At 35.4% G+C, this 17,020-nt stretch overlaps 1 non-coding gene across 1 annotated transcript; it reads right to left on the reverse strand.

The window, feature by feature from the left end:
* Positions 1 to 16,247: 16,247 nt before the first annotated feature.
* On the reverse strand, positions 16,248 to 16,311 carry LOC141411234 (small nucleolar RNA Z39). Its single transcript, XR_012436048.1, has one exon. It is a non-coding gene; the product is annotated as a small nucleolar RNA Z39 (small nucleolar RNA).
* Positions 16,312 to 17,020: the final 709 nt, after the last annotated feature.

Genomic DNA, 17,020 nt, shown 5'->3' on the forward strand with positions numbered 1-17,020 from the left:
GTTGTGGAGTAGTTCTATTTTGATCTGGTCTGTTTGGTGTCCTGGAGGCCTCTTGCATTTGTATGGGAATATCTTTCTCTAGATTTGGGAAATTTTCCGTTATTATTTTGTTGAATATATTACACATTCCCTTCGCTTGCACCTCTTCTCCTTCTTCGATGCCCATGATTCTCAAGTTTGGTCTTTTGATGGAGTCAGTGAGTTCTTGCATTTTCTTTTCACAGGTCTTGAGTTGTTTAATTAATATTTCTTCGGTTTTTCCTTTAATTACCATTTCATCTTCAAGTTCTGAGATTCTGCCTTCTGTTTGTTCTGTTCTGCTGGATTGGCCTTCCGTTTTGTTTTGCAGTTCTGTTTCGTTCTTTTTTCTGAGGTTTTCCATATCCTGGCAGTTTTCTTCTTTATTGTTGTCTATTTTTGTCCTGAGTTCATTTATCCATTTATTCATTGTGTTCTCTCTTTCACTTTGGTGTTTATACAGTGCCTCTATGGTTTCCTTTATTTCTTCTTTTGCTTTTTCAAATTCTCTATTTTTATTGTCTTGGAATTTCTTGAGTGTCTCCTGTACGTTTTGGTTGACCCTATCCAGTATCATCTCTATAAAATTCTCATTGAGTACTTGTAGTATGTCTTCTTTTAAATTATTCTTGTGGGCTTCATTGGGTCCTTTGGCATAGTTTATCTTCATTTTGTTGGAGTCTGGATCTGAGTTTCTGTTCTCTTCATTCCCCTCTGGTTCCTGTACTAATTTTTTGCTGTGGGGAAACTGGTTTCCCTGTTTTTTCTGTCTTCCCGTCATTGTCCTTGGTGTTGTTACTGTCCCTGTACTGTGTGTAATTAAGTATTTTCTAGCTTGTAATAATAACAATGGTAATATTTAGAATGGAAGAGTGAGCTGAGATGGAAAGCAAGAAGTTAAAGAAAAGGGGAAAACAAATATACAGACAAGAGAGAGAAAGCAGAACAATGTATCAGACAAGAGAGTTTCAAAGGTATAAACAGGGAGTGTTAGTGTACTAATCGACAGTAAGCTGAACAGACAGTAGAGAGACAGAGAGAGGATTGAAAATCTTTTATTATTCATATGTGCATACAAGGCTTGGTTTATTTCTCCCCCCTTTTTTTTATCAAAGATAAAAAAAATTAAAAAATAAGTAAATGAAAGTAATATCTATATATAAAAATGAATTAAAATAAAATGGAAAATAGAAAATTAAAAAAAAAAAACCAAAAAACTTCCAAGTTTATATGCAATGCAGTTTCAGTTTTAATAATTTGGGTGTCCGTCTCAATCGCCAGTCCTGGAGTGGTGCCTCAGATGTTGTTCTGTAGTTGTCTCATCAAAGGGGATGCATAAAGTAGAACAAAACTACACACACACACATACACACACACACACACACACACACACAAAAGCCCCACCAAGTGTCCCCAGTTCAAATGCAATACAGTTTCAGTAAGTTTTTCGGCTTGCAGGTGTAATTCAGTTGTTCTCTCATCAAAGGTAGGGAGAAAAAGAAAAAAAAGCATCTGGAGACAGTTCTGAGAGTGGTATCTGCAACTGTGGCTTGCCTGCCTGCTGCTCTCAGCCTGTAGCTGGCGGCGTTATTTATGCAGATCTCTGGGGTGAGCTAGCACTCACCTGGTCCCACAGGCTTTGTTTGCTCAGAGTTCTCCTGTGCGGGAGCCTCTGCTACAGGCTTTCCCCTTTCCAAGCACTGGGAAAGGTGACCCTGCCCCGCGTTGTCAGGCCTGCGTGTTTATTTACAGTTCATGTGGGAGGTGGGTCTTCCCCCCTCTCCTCTGAAGTTTTCCTCCCACTGCCACTTTCACAAGCTTTCCTGCTCCTGCTTACTGGGTGGTGCTGCTGCTCCTGCGGGCCACCATGTTTGTTTACAGTTCACGTGGGAAGTGGGTCTTCCCTCCTCTCACAAGCTTCCCCGCTCCTGGTTGCTGGGCACGCGCCCCGCTCCCACCAGAGGCTCTCCGGCCCGCCCGGCTTGTTTATTTACAGTCCCGGGAAGGATTCCCTTCCCCCAATCTTCAGCCCTCAGGGCGCCCCACCCTCTTTCCAGCGTGTCTTATTTGTTCTTATTGCTTATTACTCAGTTTCTGTTTTTTTTCCCGGGTGGAGGTCAGTCTGTTCAGGGGGCTATGCTGCTCTGGCCCAGGCTTGTCTGTGGTGGTACTGCGGTACCGCGAAGCTCACCTGGTCCGCGTCTTCCCAAGCCGTATGGGCGCTGGCCACTGGCAGCCCCTGGGGCCCTCCTCGTTTCTCTGTTTAACATAAAGTGGAGATTCTCTGCACCGGCTGGAGATGTGGAGGGATCAAAGTTATGCCTTTTCTCGGTGCTTATGCCTGCAAAGTGTGTCTCCAGCCTCTCTCCAAGATTTCACTATAGGAGGCTCGTTTTCTGCCTCCTACCTCTAGCCGCCATCTTGGAATTCCTCCCCACACTTCTTTCCAAAGCTCACTCTCACCTCTCGCGGAGGTGTTTACTTGGTTGACATCAATTCAGAATGCAATGTCTTCCAAATAAGCCATACAGATTTCTATCTCTGTGAGAGTCAGCCTAAATACAAAACAAAACCTGAGTAGTAAGTATAAGAATGAAGGAAAAATATAACATTCAAAAGAAAACTAGAATAGCTTTATTAAATCAGACAAAGTAGATTTTATGGCAGAAGACACTATAGAAGATAAAGAAATACACTTAATAAATAAACACTTTATAACTTCTAGTTTGATCCACCAGAAAGATACAAGAATTGTAATTATGTATGCACTTACTAACATAGCCTCAAAATATACAAAGAGAAGACTGATGGAATTATAAAGAAAACCAGATAAATCCTGTGCAAAATTCTTATACAACTTTCCTATTAACTGAGAGCACAAACAGATAAAAATATCAGAATATACTATATTGGATGATATCATTAATAAACCTATACATAATTGACATAGAGAGGACATTGCACTCAAAACCCACAGGGTAAATACTCCATTAATTTGATTAAAGTTTTCTCCAAAATACCTAAGCAAACATCTACAAAACGTCTCAGGCATCTCTGTGATAACTTACTGGAGGATCCAGCTGGTACAGTAAGGAAACAATGAATAAAGCTCCAAGGAAAGGAGAGAAGGAATAGGACAGCCCTTACTACAGATGTTCCATTATTCTAAATCAGGTAAGTTAGTTTGTTGTGTACAAAGCCAGGATACAAAAACTAATTTTATCTCAATTTACCAAACCAAACTCTACAAGATACACATGGCACATCCCAAGAAAACTACAAAATACTACTTAAGTATTAATAATTAAACTACATAGAGTTTTCTGTAAATTAAAAGATTCAATATTGTTAAAGTCTTAGTTCTCAAATGATTGTAGACTCAAAGCAATCCTGATACAAATTCTACCAAGGTGTATGTTCTATCTGTCTGTCTGTGTAATTGATAAGGTGGATTTAAAATGCCAAGAATCCTTGAGATACTGTTAAAAACAAAAACAAAAACCTTAGGAAGACTTGGCCTGCCTGACATGAAAATGTATTACCAATCAACTTTAATTCAGATAGCATGACTGAAGAGACAAAAAGAAGAGACAAACTGAACAGAGTGGAGAGTTTTTAAGAACACACCACACAAATACAGACCCCTGTTTTCAAATAAGAGTAGCATTATGAAACAATAGGAAAAGAATCTTCAAAAATTGCACTGGTGTGCAGGGTGTGATGACACATGCCTGTAATCTCAGCTACTCAGGAGGCTGAGGTAGGAGGAATGGGGTCTGAGGTCCCTGGGCCAACCTGCAAGATCCTATCTGACAAACTAAAAGTAAAAAGGACTAGGGTGTGATTCAGGTGGTAGAGCATTTGCCTATAAGCAGTAGGCCTGGAGTTCAATCCCCACTATTGCTGAAAAAGTATAAATTAAAAAAAAAAAATTGCACTGTGCCAATTGATAACCACACAGGGAGAAAACCTGTCATCTAAGTTGGATTGCAGATATAAATCAGCTCAACAAAACAAGCTTCTAGATCATAAACAGAAGAATATTTTCATGATGTTCAGATTGGAAAAGGAATCTTAGCACATAAAAACACTAAAATTCACTAAAAACTTTACTACATTAAAAAATAAGGCTTTCATTTTCTTTCTATTACTGAGATATAATCAAAATAAAAATTGTGTAGAGGTGTTCACTGTGATGTTTTGATATAGCTATAACATTGTGAAATGGTTACCACAACCAAGCTAACAAATCCATTATCTGTACAGTTACTTTTGTGTGTGTGTGTGGTGAGAATGCTACCACATCCCAATTTTATAAGAATGAAAAGGCAGCCCACAAAGTGGGAGAAGACAGTTACAAAACTTACAACTGACAAAGGGTCAGTTGTAATACACCTTTGCACATATGATATATGAAGCACTTTTAATAAGTCAATAAGAAAAATAAATACATTTTACAGTCTGAGCAAAAGACTGGACTACTTCACACAAAACTGTCAAATTGCCAATAAACATAGGAAAAGTGACTTGACCTCAGTTAGTAAGAAAAAAACTAGTTTCACTAAAATGACTAAAATTAAAATGACCACAATACTAAAGACTGGTAAGCATATGGAGCAGCAGAAATTTTTTTTTCTTATTTTTTTATTGTGGTGCTGGGTAGGGGTACATTGTGGCATTTACAAAAATTCTTGCAATATATTAAACATATCACAGTTGGAGTCACCCCCTCCATCACTCTCCTTTATCCTCCCTTCCTCCCATTCCTGGAATAGTTGCAACAGGTCTCATTTTTTCATTTACATATGTGTGTACACATTACACTCACCATATTCACCCTCCACCCTTTTCTTACATCCTTCCCTCACCCACTAGTATCAACCCCTCACCCAAGACAGGACCTGTTCTGCCTTCCCTCCTGTTCTCCAATTTTGTATAAGACAAAAAAAATGACAATTTTTATTAGTTTAAGATAGCTACACAGGGAGTTTCCTTGTGACATTTCCATGTATATGTGTATTATAATCCAAATTGGTTCACCTCCCCTATTTTTCTTCTTTCTGCCTTAGTCCCCTTCTTATGGCGGTTTCAATAGGTTTAAAAATTCTAATTTCATTTTTATGTAGATAGAGAGTACATCAACCATATTCACTTTCTAACTTCCTTCTTTTCCCCTCCCCCTCTTGTATGTGGCATTCCCTTAATGTGGCCTATTTTTTCATAACATTGCTGTATTTGTATTGGGTCTATATTCCACATATGAGAGAGAACATGTGGCTTTTGGTCTTCTGAACCTGGCTAAGTTCACTTAAGATGCTGTTCTCTGGTTCCATGCATTTACCTGCAAACAACAAAATTTCATTCTTCTTTGTGTCTGAATAAAACTCCATTGTACATAAATACCACATTTTCTTAATCCATTCATCAGTAATGGGGCATCTTGGCTGTTTTCATAGCTTAGCTATTGTGAATAGTGCTGCAGTAAGCATAGGTGTCGGGGGCCTTTATTGTAACCTGACTCACATTCCTTTGGGCATATCCCTGGGAATGCAGTTGCTGGATCATATATTAGTTTTCTGAGGGACCTTCATACTGTTTTCCATAGTGGTTGTACTAATTTACATTCTCACCAGCAGTGTACATCCTTGCCAACATTTGTTGTTGTTTGTGTTTTTGATGGTAGCCATTCTAACAGGAGTGAGGTGGAATCTCTCTTTTTTTTTTATTCATATGTGCATACAATGTTTGGGTCATTTCTCCCCGCTTCCCCCACCACCTCCCTTACCCCTCCTGCCCCGTCCCTCTCCACCCTACCCTCTTGATAACTGGCAGAAACTATTTTGCCCTTATCTAATTTTGTTGAAGAGAGAGTATAAGCAATAATAGGAAGGAACAAGGGTTTTTGCTGGTTGAGACAAGAATAGGCATACAGGGAGCTGACTCACATTAATTTCCTGTGCATGTGTGTTACCTTCTAGGTTAATTCTTTTTGATCTAACCTTTTCTCTAGTTCCTGGTCCCCTTCTCCTGTTGGCCTCAGTTGCTTTTAAGGAATCTGCTTTAGTTTCTCTGTGTTGAGGGCAACAAATGCTAGCTAATATTTTAGGTGACTTATCTATCCTCCTATCACCCTTGTGTGCACTCGCTTTTATCTTGTGATCAAAGTACAATCCCCTTGTTGTGTTTGCCCTTGATCTAATGTCCACATATGAGGGAGAACATATGAGTTTTGGTCTTTTGGACCAGGCTAACCTCACTCAGAATGGTGTTCTCCAATTCCATCCATTTACCAGCAAATGATAACATTTTGTTCTTCTTCATGGCTGCATAAAATTCCATTGTGTATAGATACCACATTTTCTTGATCCATTCGTCAGTGGTGGGGCATCTTGGCTGTTTCCATAACTTGGCTATTGTGAATAGTGCCGCGATAAACATGGGTGTGCAGGTGCCTCTGGAGTAACATGTGTCACAGTCTTTTGGGTATATCCCCAAGAGTGGTATTGCTGGATCAAATGGTAGATCGATGTCCAGCTTTTTAAGTAGCCTCCAAATTTTTTTCCAGAGTGGTTGTACTAGTTTACATCCCCACCAGCAGTGTAAGAGGGTTCCTTTTTCCCCGCATCCTCGCCAACACCTGTTGTTAGTGGTGTTACTGATGATGGCTATTCTAACAGTGGTGAGGTGGAATCTTAGTGTGGTTTTAATTTGCATTTCCTTTATTGCTAGAGATAGTGAGCATTTTTTCATGTGTTTTTTTGGCCATTTGAATTTCTTCTTTTGAGAAAGTTCTGTTTAGTTCACTTGCCCATTTCTTTATTGGTTCATTAGTTTTGGGAGAATTTAGTTTTTTAAGTTTCCTATATACTCTGGTTATCAGTCCTCTGTCTGATGTGTAGCTGGCAAATATTTTCTCCCACTCTGTGGATGTTCTCTTCAGTTTAGAGACCATTTCTTTTGATGAGCAGAAGCTTTTTAGTTTTATGAAGTCCCATTTATCTATGCTATCTCTTAGTTGCTGTGCTGCTGGGGTTCCATTGAGAAAGCAGCAATCAAGAGTCTCCCCAAAAAGAAAAGTCCAGGACCTGATGGATTCTCTGCTGAATTCTATCAGACCTTTAAAGAAGAACTGATACCAACCATCCTTAAACTGTTCCACGAAATAGAAAGGGAAGGAAAACTGCCAAACACATTTTATGAAGCCAGTATTACACTTATCCCAAAACCAGGCAAAGACACCTCCAAAAAGGACAACTACAGGCCAATCTCCTTAATGAACATTGACGCAAAAATCCTTAACAAAATAATGGCAAACCGAATTCAACAACACATCAAAAAGATTATTCACCACGACCAAGTAGACTTCATCCCAGGGATGCAGGGGTGGTTCAACATATGAAAATCAATAAACATAATAAACCACATTAACAGAAGCAAAGAAAAAAACCACTTGATCATCTCAATAGATGCAGAAAAAGCCTTTGATAAGATCCAACACCATTTCATGATAAAAGCTCTAAGAAAACTAGGAATAGAAGGAAAGTTCCTCAACATTATAAAAGCTATATATGACAAACCTACAGTCAGCATTATACTTAACAGAGAAAAACTGAAACCATTCCCTCTAAAATCAGGAACCAGACAAGGATGCCCACTATCTCCACTCCTATTCAACATCGTACTGGAATTCCTAGCTAGAGCAATTAGGCAAGAAGAAGGAATAAAAGGAATACAAATAGGTAAAGAAACTGTCAAAATATCCCTATTTGCAGACGACATGATCCTATACCTTAAAGACCCAAAAAACTCTACTCAGAAGCTCCTAGACACCATCAATACCTAGGCAAGGTAGCAGGATATAAAATCAACATAGAAAAATCATTAGCATTTCTATGCACTAATAATGAACAAACTGAAAAAGAATATATGAAAACAATTCCATTTACAATAGCCTCAAAAAAAATCAAATACCTAGGTGTAAACCTAACAAAAGATGTGAAAGACCTCTACAAGGAAAACTATAAACTTCTGAAGAAAGAGATTGAGGAAGACTATAGAAAGTGGAGAGATCTCCCATGCTCATGGATTGGTAGAATCAACATAGTAAAAATGTCTATACTCCCAAAAGTAATCTACATGTTTAATGCAATTCCCATCAAAATTCCAATGACATTCATTAAAGAGATTGAAAAATCTACCGTGAAATTTATATGGAAACACAAGAGGCCATGAATAGCCAAGGCAATACTCAGTCAAAAGAACAATGCTGGAGGTATCACGATACCAGACTTCAAACTACATTACAAAGCAATAACAATAAAAACTGCATGGTACTGGCACAAAAACAGACATGAAGACCAGTGGAACAGAATAGAGGACCCAGATATGAAGCCACACAACTATAACCAACTTGTCTTTGACAAAAGCACTAAAAATATACGATGGAGAAATAGCAGCCTCTTCAACAAAAACTGCTGGGAAAACTGGTTAGCAGTCTGCAAAAAACTGAAACTAGATCCATGTATATCACCCTTATACCAATATTAACTCAAAATGGATCAAGGATCTTAATATCAGACCACAAACTCTAAAGTTGATACAGGAAAGAGTAGGAAATACTCTGGAGTTAGTAGGTATAGGTAAGAACTTTCTCAGTGAGGTGGAATCTTAATGTGGTTTTGATTTGCATTTCCTTTAGGACCAGGGATGTTGAGCACTTCTTTGTGTGATTTCTTCCTTTGAAAAAGCTCTGTTCAGTTCAGTTGCCCATTTCTTCATTGGGTCATTGATTTTTTGAGCTCCTTGTATATTCTGGTTATTAATTCCTTCTCAGATGTATAGCTGACAAAGATTGTCTCCCATTCTGTGGGAGGCCTCTTCAATTTAGAGACCATTTCTTTTGTTGTGCAGAAGCTTTTTAATTTCATGTAGTCCCATTTGTCCATCCTTTCTTTTAGTTGCTGGGCTGCCGGAATTCTACTAAGGAAATCCTTTCCTATGCCTATTAATTCTAATGTACACACTGCTCTTTCCTGCACTAGCTCCAAAGTTTCAGGTCTTACATTAAAGTCCTTGAAACACATTGAGTTGACACTGTACAGGGTGAAAGACATGGATCTAGGATCTAGTTTCAGTTTTCTGCAGGCAGTTATCCAGTTTTTGCAGCAACATTTGTTAAAAGGCTGTTTTTTCTCTATTGTATGTTTTTGACACCTTTGTCAAAAATCAGGTGGGCATAGCTGTGTGGCTTCTTATCTGGGTCCTCTATTCTGTTCCACTGGTCTTCATGTCTGTTTTTATGCCAGCACCATGCTGGCATATTGTTTTGTATGTAGTTCAGTTTAAAGTCAGGTATTGTGATACCACCAGTGTTGCTCTTTTGGTTCAGTGTTGCCTTGGCTACTTGCAGTCTCTTGTGTTTCCAAATGAACTTTAGGGTAGATTTTTCAGTCTCTGTGATGAATGTCATTGGGATTTTTTTTTAATTCATATGTGCATACAATATTTGGGTCATTTCTCCCTCCTTCCCCCACCACCTCCCTTACCCCCCTGCCCCTTATGAATGTTAGACATTTTCTATGCATATTTGGAGGCTTAGAGATTATAAGATCTCAATTTATTTTGGTTGCAGAATTTGTTTTTCTGGTACTGGGGTTTGAACTCAGGCTCCCATACTTGCTAGGCAGGCACTCTACCATTTGAGCCACTCTTCCAGCCCTCTCTTGTGTAATTTGGGATACGGGGTAGTGGTGTATCTACCTTAATTACTGTAGCCATTTTTAATTTTCCAGAAAGGTATTAATCAAATGGTAATTAATGGTGAGCAGTGTGGGGGTTGGAAAATCCCAAAAACTCACAACTAGTCAAACTATGACATTATCTTGTATGTTCATTTACTGATGGAGATATCTACTAGAATATGTAATCTATATCTATAAATGTATGTATGCAATGTGTATATATTTTTGGCAGTACTGAGATTTGAACTCCAGGCTTCCCACTTGCAAAGTAGAAGCTCTACCACTGGAGCCAAACCTCCAGTCCATGACACTTCATTTTGGTACTGACCAAGGACTTACTATGTGACTCATGTAGAGGCCATTACTGGACTGGTGGAGTGGCTCAAGTGGTAGTACACCTGCCTAGCAAGCCTGAGTTCAAACACCAGTACTGAAAAAAAAAAAAGTCAATGCTATGCTACATCTGCTGTTTTGAAAAAAGAGTTTGCAGGTGGGGGAGGGGGAGTACTGAGGTTTAAACTCAGGGCCTACACCTTGAGTCACTGTACCCACCACTTTTTGTGATGGGTTTTTATTGAGATAGAGTCTCAGGAACTATTTCCCCAGGCTGGCTTCAAACCTCCATCTGCTTGATCTCTGCCTCCTGACAGGATACAGGCATGAGCCACCTGCACCCACTTGGAGAACATCATGTTAAGTGAAGTTAGCCAGGTTCAGAAGGTCAAAAGCCCTGTGTTTTCTCTCATATGCCAATATACACCTGATACAAATGTAGCAATTTTATGAAAAGAGGATGCATCAAGGGGAGGTCACACAGGAGCCAGGGAGTATAACAAAGGAAGCTACTGTGAATATGGTTGATGTACTCTCTATACTAGAATGAATACAGAATTTTTAAGCTGGTTGAAACAACTGTAAGAAAGGGACTAAAATGGAAAGAGGAAAAACAGAAGAAATGAACCAAAGTGGGCTATTATACATATATACGTGGAAAATTCCCTGTGTAGCTATTTTAAACAAGCAAAAAGGTCATTTCTTTTTCCTTTCTTTTGCAAAATCAGAAAAGGAAGGAGGAACAAGTCCTTTCTGGGGAGCTGAAACCAGTTGGAGGGAGGAGGAGGTGGGGAAAGGGTGTAGAAGATGAATGTGTTGCAAATACTGTGAACACACGAATATAAATGGAACAAAGATACCAGTTGAAACTATTCCTCAAAGGCGAGGAGTGGGGAAAATGGAAAGTGGTGGACAGGGTGGCCTTAAGTCTGATATATTTGCTATACTTTAAAAACCTTTGTTAAGTACCATTATGTACCCCTACCCAGCATAAAATAAAAATTTTTTAAACTTTTTGAAAAAAATTAAACTATGAAAAAAACCGATAGTAAAACTTACCAGTGAAGCCATTTCCTTCTAATTATATTCTTTCCTTCTAAATGTAGTGAGGCATGTTTTACGTTTTAACTCTGAATTAATTAATATCATCATGAATGAACTCTGTCCCCTTTATTTTTTTAATTAAGCATACAGCTGTTTTCACATTGGGTACGATTATAGTAAGTACATTTCTTGGCATGAAGTCACAGCCTTGGAGTTTGAAAGAGCCCCACTGCAAGATTATGTATATAAAACTCCTATTATTTGCTATGTAATAGTGGATTCAATAATCAAATTACACTATCAAAAATAAAATGAAAATAAAATATATAGCTAAATAAATAAGAATTAAAATAAAATAAGATTCATATTTAAATCATATATTTATAAAATGCCATCCTAAGAATTTATTCTACTAAGCTTCAATTTCAGGTAAAGTATAATGACTAAATACCAGCAGTAATGTAAACTGAAAATGAGAGATTTCATTTTCACATTTGGCTCCAATTATAGCAAATACATTTCCTATCATAAAGACGAGCCTTTGGATTTAAAATACTCCACTGCAAGATTACATACATAAAACTCTAATTTTTTTAATTGAGTAGTGGATTAAATAATCAAATTAGAATCATTGTACTATTCTAATAAAATAAAATAAATTTGTATTTAAGTTGCATATATTTATAAAATACTGTCTTGTGTGTTAAAATTCAGTTAAGCTTCAATTTCACATGAAGTATAATAACCAAATAACAGTAGTTAAACTGAAAATGAGAGAGAAGTCAAAATATCTTAAAAAGAGGCATCACTTTCATATTGGACTACAATACAGTAAACACATTTTTTGGCATAAAGACACAGACTTTGGAGTTTAAAATAGTGCCACTACAAGATTACATCCATAGAAGTTCCAATTATTATTTATGCAATAGTGGACAAATAACCAAATTAAAATAGTAATACTGTCTAAAATTAAATGAAAATAAAATATATGATGGAAATAAAATACAATGGAAATAAAGATTCATATTTAAATCATAAATTTATCTAACACCATCTGGACAATTATAATTCTATTAAGCTTCAATTTGAGGTAAAGTATTTTGTTTCTTTTTGTGTGTGTGTGTGTGTGTTTTTTTTTGAGGTAAAGTGTAATGACTAAGTAAGAGTAGTAATATAAACTGAAAATGAGACCAAAATCAAAACTATATTCAAAAGAGAACTTACTTTCACACTTGGCCTACAATTATAGTAAATCCATTTCTTGGCATGAAGACACAGCCATTGGGGTTTTACAAAGAGGTTTCTGGAAGAAAGAAGCTTTCACTGTTGCCATTGGTCTTGCTGTGCAAGGTGGTAAACCGTGGTTAGAGTCACTATGTCACTAACTGGAGGGAAGCCATCCAGACCCTCAGGGCTGTCAGGTGCACCTCTCCAGAGGGCTGCACTCACATATGCGAAGGATGCAGCCAACATCCGAAAAGACAATTCTCCTGAGCTCAGCCTCCTGGGTAGTGGGTGGTCTCATTTGTCCTGAAGATAAAGATGTTCACACAACACTAAAGCATGGGTGTACACATTGGAAAACATACTGATTTAAGTTATTTACTCACTGATTCATAATTACTTAGTGGGAGAACTGAAACATGAATGCAGATGTACTTCCCTATTAGATCACCATTGGACACAATCATACCTTGTCTCTAAATCAAAATAAGACCCCATCCTAAAGCACTATTGCAAGAAGGGCTTCACTATTGCCAAAGCTCTTCATTAACTCTAGACCCCATTAGTATTTTTGTTCCAAGAAACTTGTGATGGATCTTACTTGAAATGACATGTGTCCTTTTCTTTTCTTTTCTTTTTTTTTGGCAGTATTGGGATTTGAACTCCAGGCTTCCCACTTGCAAAGCAGAGCTCTACCACTTGAGCCAAGTCTCCAGTCCATGACACTTGATTTTGATACTGACCAAGGACTTACTGTCTGACTCAAGTAGAGGCCGTTACTGGACTAGTGGAGTGGCTCAAGTGGTAGTACACCTGCCTACCAAGCCTGAGTTCAAACACCAGCAATAAGAAAAAGAAAAAAAAAACCCAAAATCCAAGAAATACTATGCTACACCTGCTGTTTTCCAAAAAGAGAGAGTTTTTTTATGTGGGGAAGAGGGGTTGGGGTACTGAGGTTTGAACTCAGGACCTATACCTTGAGCCACTCCAGCACCAGCACCTGCCTCCTGAGAGGATACAGGTCTGAGCCTCCTGTGCCCAGCTGGAGAACATCATGGTAAGTGAAGGTAGCCAGGTTCAGAAGCTGAAAAGCCTCATGTTTTCTCTCAAGTGTGGAATACAGACCTGACACAAGTGGTAGCAGTAATGAAAAGAGGATGCACCAAGGGGAGGTGCATCACACAGGAGCCAGGGAGTATACAAGAAGGAAGCTGAGGGGAATGTGCTTGATACACTCTCTATACCAGAATGAATATAGAATTTTTAAACTGGCTGAAACAACCATAAGAAAGGGACTAAAATTGAAAGAGGAAATGAAGCAAATTGGCCTATAATACATATATACATGGAAGTGCACAGGAAATTCCCTGTGTAGCTATTTTAAATAAGCAAAAATGTCATTTATTTTTCTTTTCTTTTGCAAAATCAGAAAAAGGAGGGAGGAACAGGTCCTTTCAGTGGGTGGAGGGGGGTTGAAACCACTGGAAGGTGGGAGGAGGAGGTGGGGAAAAGGGGTAGAGGTGAATATGGTGCAAATACTTTGGACACATGAACATAAATGGAACAAAGATACCAGTTGAAACTATTCCTCAAAGGGTCGAGGGGTAGAACTCAAGTCTGATATATTTCATGTGTTATAAGAACCTTTGTAAGGACCATCATTTACCCCTACCCAGCACAACAACAAAATAATTTTTTTAATTTGAAAAATAAAACATGAATACCAAAAAAAAAAGCATAGTAAAACTTTCCAGTGAAGCTATTTCTTTCTAATTGTATTCTTTCCTTCTAAATGTAGTGAGTCTTGTTTTATGATCCAGAGTTTGTTTCTGAATTAATTAATGATCACCTTGAATGATCTCTATGCACTTTATCTTTTAATTCAATTTAAAGTTACTCAATTAAGCATAAAGCTACTTTCTCATTGGTCTACAATTATAGTGAATGCATTTCTTGGCATAAAGACACAGCCTTTGGAGTTTGAAAGAGCCCCACTGCAAGATTATGTACATAAAATGCCAATTATTTGCTATGTAATTGTGGTTTAAATAATCAAATTAAAATAAACTCTCTGGAAATAAAATGAAATTAAAATGCACTATCTAAATAAAATAGAGTGAAAATAAAATGATAAGGTTCATATTTAAATCATATATTTATAAAATGCCATCCTAAAAATTATTATTCTACTAAGCCTCAATTTCAGGTAAAGTGTAATGCTAAATAAGAGCAGTAATATAAACTGAAAATGAGAGAAAAGTCAAAAGTAATTTGAAAGCAGAGTTTTATTTTCACATTTGTCTACAATTAGAGTAAATGCATTTTCTGGAATAAAGACAAAGCATTTAGATTTAAAATACCCCGCTGCAAGATTACATACATAAAACTCCAATTTCTTTGTATAGTGGATGAAATAATCAAATGAGAAGAGTTATACTATCTAGAATAAATGAAAATAAAATGTATCACATGAATAAAATCGTGTCATATATATTATATAATGTATTAAATTATATTGTATTTATTAATTAAATATTTAAAATCATATTTAAATATTAATATAATAATATTAATAATATTAATTCATTATATTATATTATATTATAATACATTATATTATTATATATAATAACATTATATTATTATATATAATAACATTATATTATTATATATAATAACATTATATTATAATGTATATGATTTTATTAATAATATAATATTATTAATAAATATTAACAAATATATTTATTAATAGTATTAATAAATATATTTATTAATAAATATTAACAAATATATTATTATTGATAATAATATTAATAGAATCATATACATTATAATATAATATTATAATACATATAATAATATATTATATTAATCTATTATACTACTATAATACATGTAATAATATATTATATAATATTAATATATTATGACACTATTCTAATGATATAATTATAATACATTAATATTATAACATTACTATTATAATATTAATATACTATATATAATAATATAATATAATACATATGATGATAATGTAATATATTACATTAACGTATTATTATACTTTTATGATAATATTATTGAGATTATTATATTACATTAATATTATATTGTATCATTATATTATGTATAATTTTATATTATTAATATATTAGTATATTATACTATTAATAATTATTATATTATATTAATATTAATAATATTATAATATTATAAATAATAGTATATCGATAATATAATCGTAATATTATATTATCGATATACTATTACATTATAGTATATCGATAATATTAATATTATATTATCGATATACTATTATGTTAATAATAGTATATCGATAATATTATGTTAATAATAGTATATCGATAATATTATTGATAATATTATATTATCGATATACTATTATATTATTAATATAATATTGTAATATAATATTATTCATACACAATGTTATTAATATAATTATATAATATAATATGTGTATTTAATATTTAAATATTGAAATTAATATTAAAAATAAAGACTTAATGAATGAAATATTTATTATATTTATTACATTATATAATCGTGTGTTATAATTCAATTAAGCGTCAATTTCACATAAAGTATAATGACCAAGTAGCAGTAGTTAATTTAAACTGAAAATGAGAGAGGGTCAAAATACCTTAAAAAGAGACATCACTTCCACATTGGTCTACAATACAGTAAACACATTTTTTGGAATAAAGGTATAGACTTTGGAGTTTAAAGTATCCGCACTGCAAGATTACATCCATAAAACTCCAATTATTTATTTCTGCAAGAGTGTATTAAACAAGTAAATTGAAATAGTTATACTTTCTGAATTAAATGAAAATAAAATAGAATTGAAGTAAACAGAGTCATATTTTTAGAAAGCATTTACAGTATCATGACTTCATTCATACTCATTTGCTTCATCATATGCAAAAAGATTTGTATTTAAATCATAAATGTATGAAATAGCATCTTGACAATTATAATTCCATTAGGTTTTATTTTGAGGTGAAGGTTTTTTTTAAACTTTTTTTGAGGTAAAGAGTAATGACTAAAAGTAGTAGTAATTTAAACTGAAACTGAGACACAAGTCAAAAATATTTTCAAAGGAGATCTTCCCTCCTCTCTGGTCTTCGATTATAGTAAATACAATACTTGGCATGAAGGCAAAGCTGCTGGGGTTAAAAATATCCGCAGTGCAAGTCACATACATCAAACTCCAGTTGCTATTTATGTAATAATAGATTAAATAATAAAATTAAAATGCTTATACTATCTAGATTTAAATGAAAATAAAAATACCACCTAAGTAAAATACATGGAAATAAAACAATAGGATTCACAGTTAAATCATCTATACAATACTATCATGAGAATAATAGTTCTATTAATCTTGAAAACAAGAGAGCAGTCCGAAGGACTTTGGAAGAAGATCCTAATGTTGCCAGGTTTCTTCTCCTGGTTTTAGAAGTTCAGTAGCAGGATCATTTCAAGGTGGAATTGATCTGCAGAATCCTCACTTCCACTTTGACAATGTGGGTACAGTGGGGACATCCAGCTCTTGGGGGCAAGAACTGGGGAAACCACTCAGTCAATAGACATTTCTCACTGGGAGGGGAGGATGTGCTGGGCCAGGGAAA

This window comes from Castor canadensis, chromosome 9 (genome assembly GCF_047511655.1).
Source record: "Castor canadensis chromosome 9, mCasCan1.hap1v2, whole genome shotgun sequence".
Taxonomy (NCBI): Eukaryota; Metazoa; Chordata; class Mammalia; order Rodentia; family Castoridae; genus Castor; species Castor canadensis.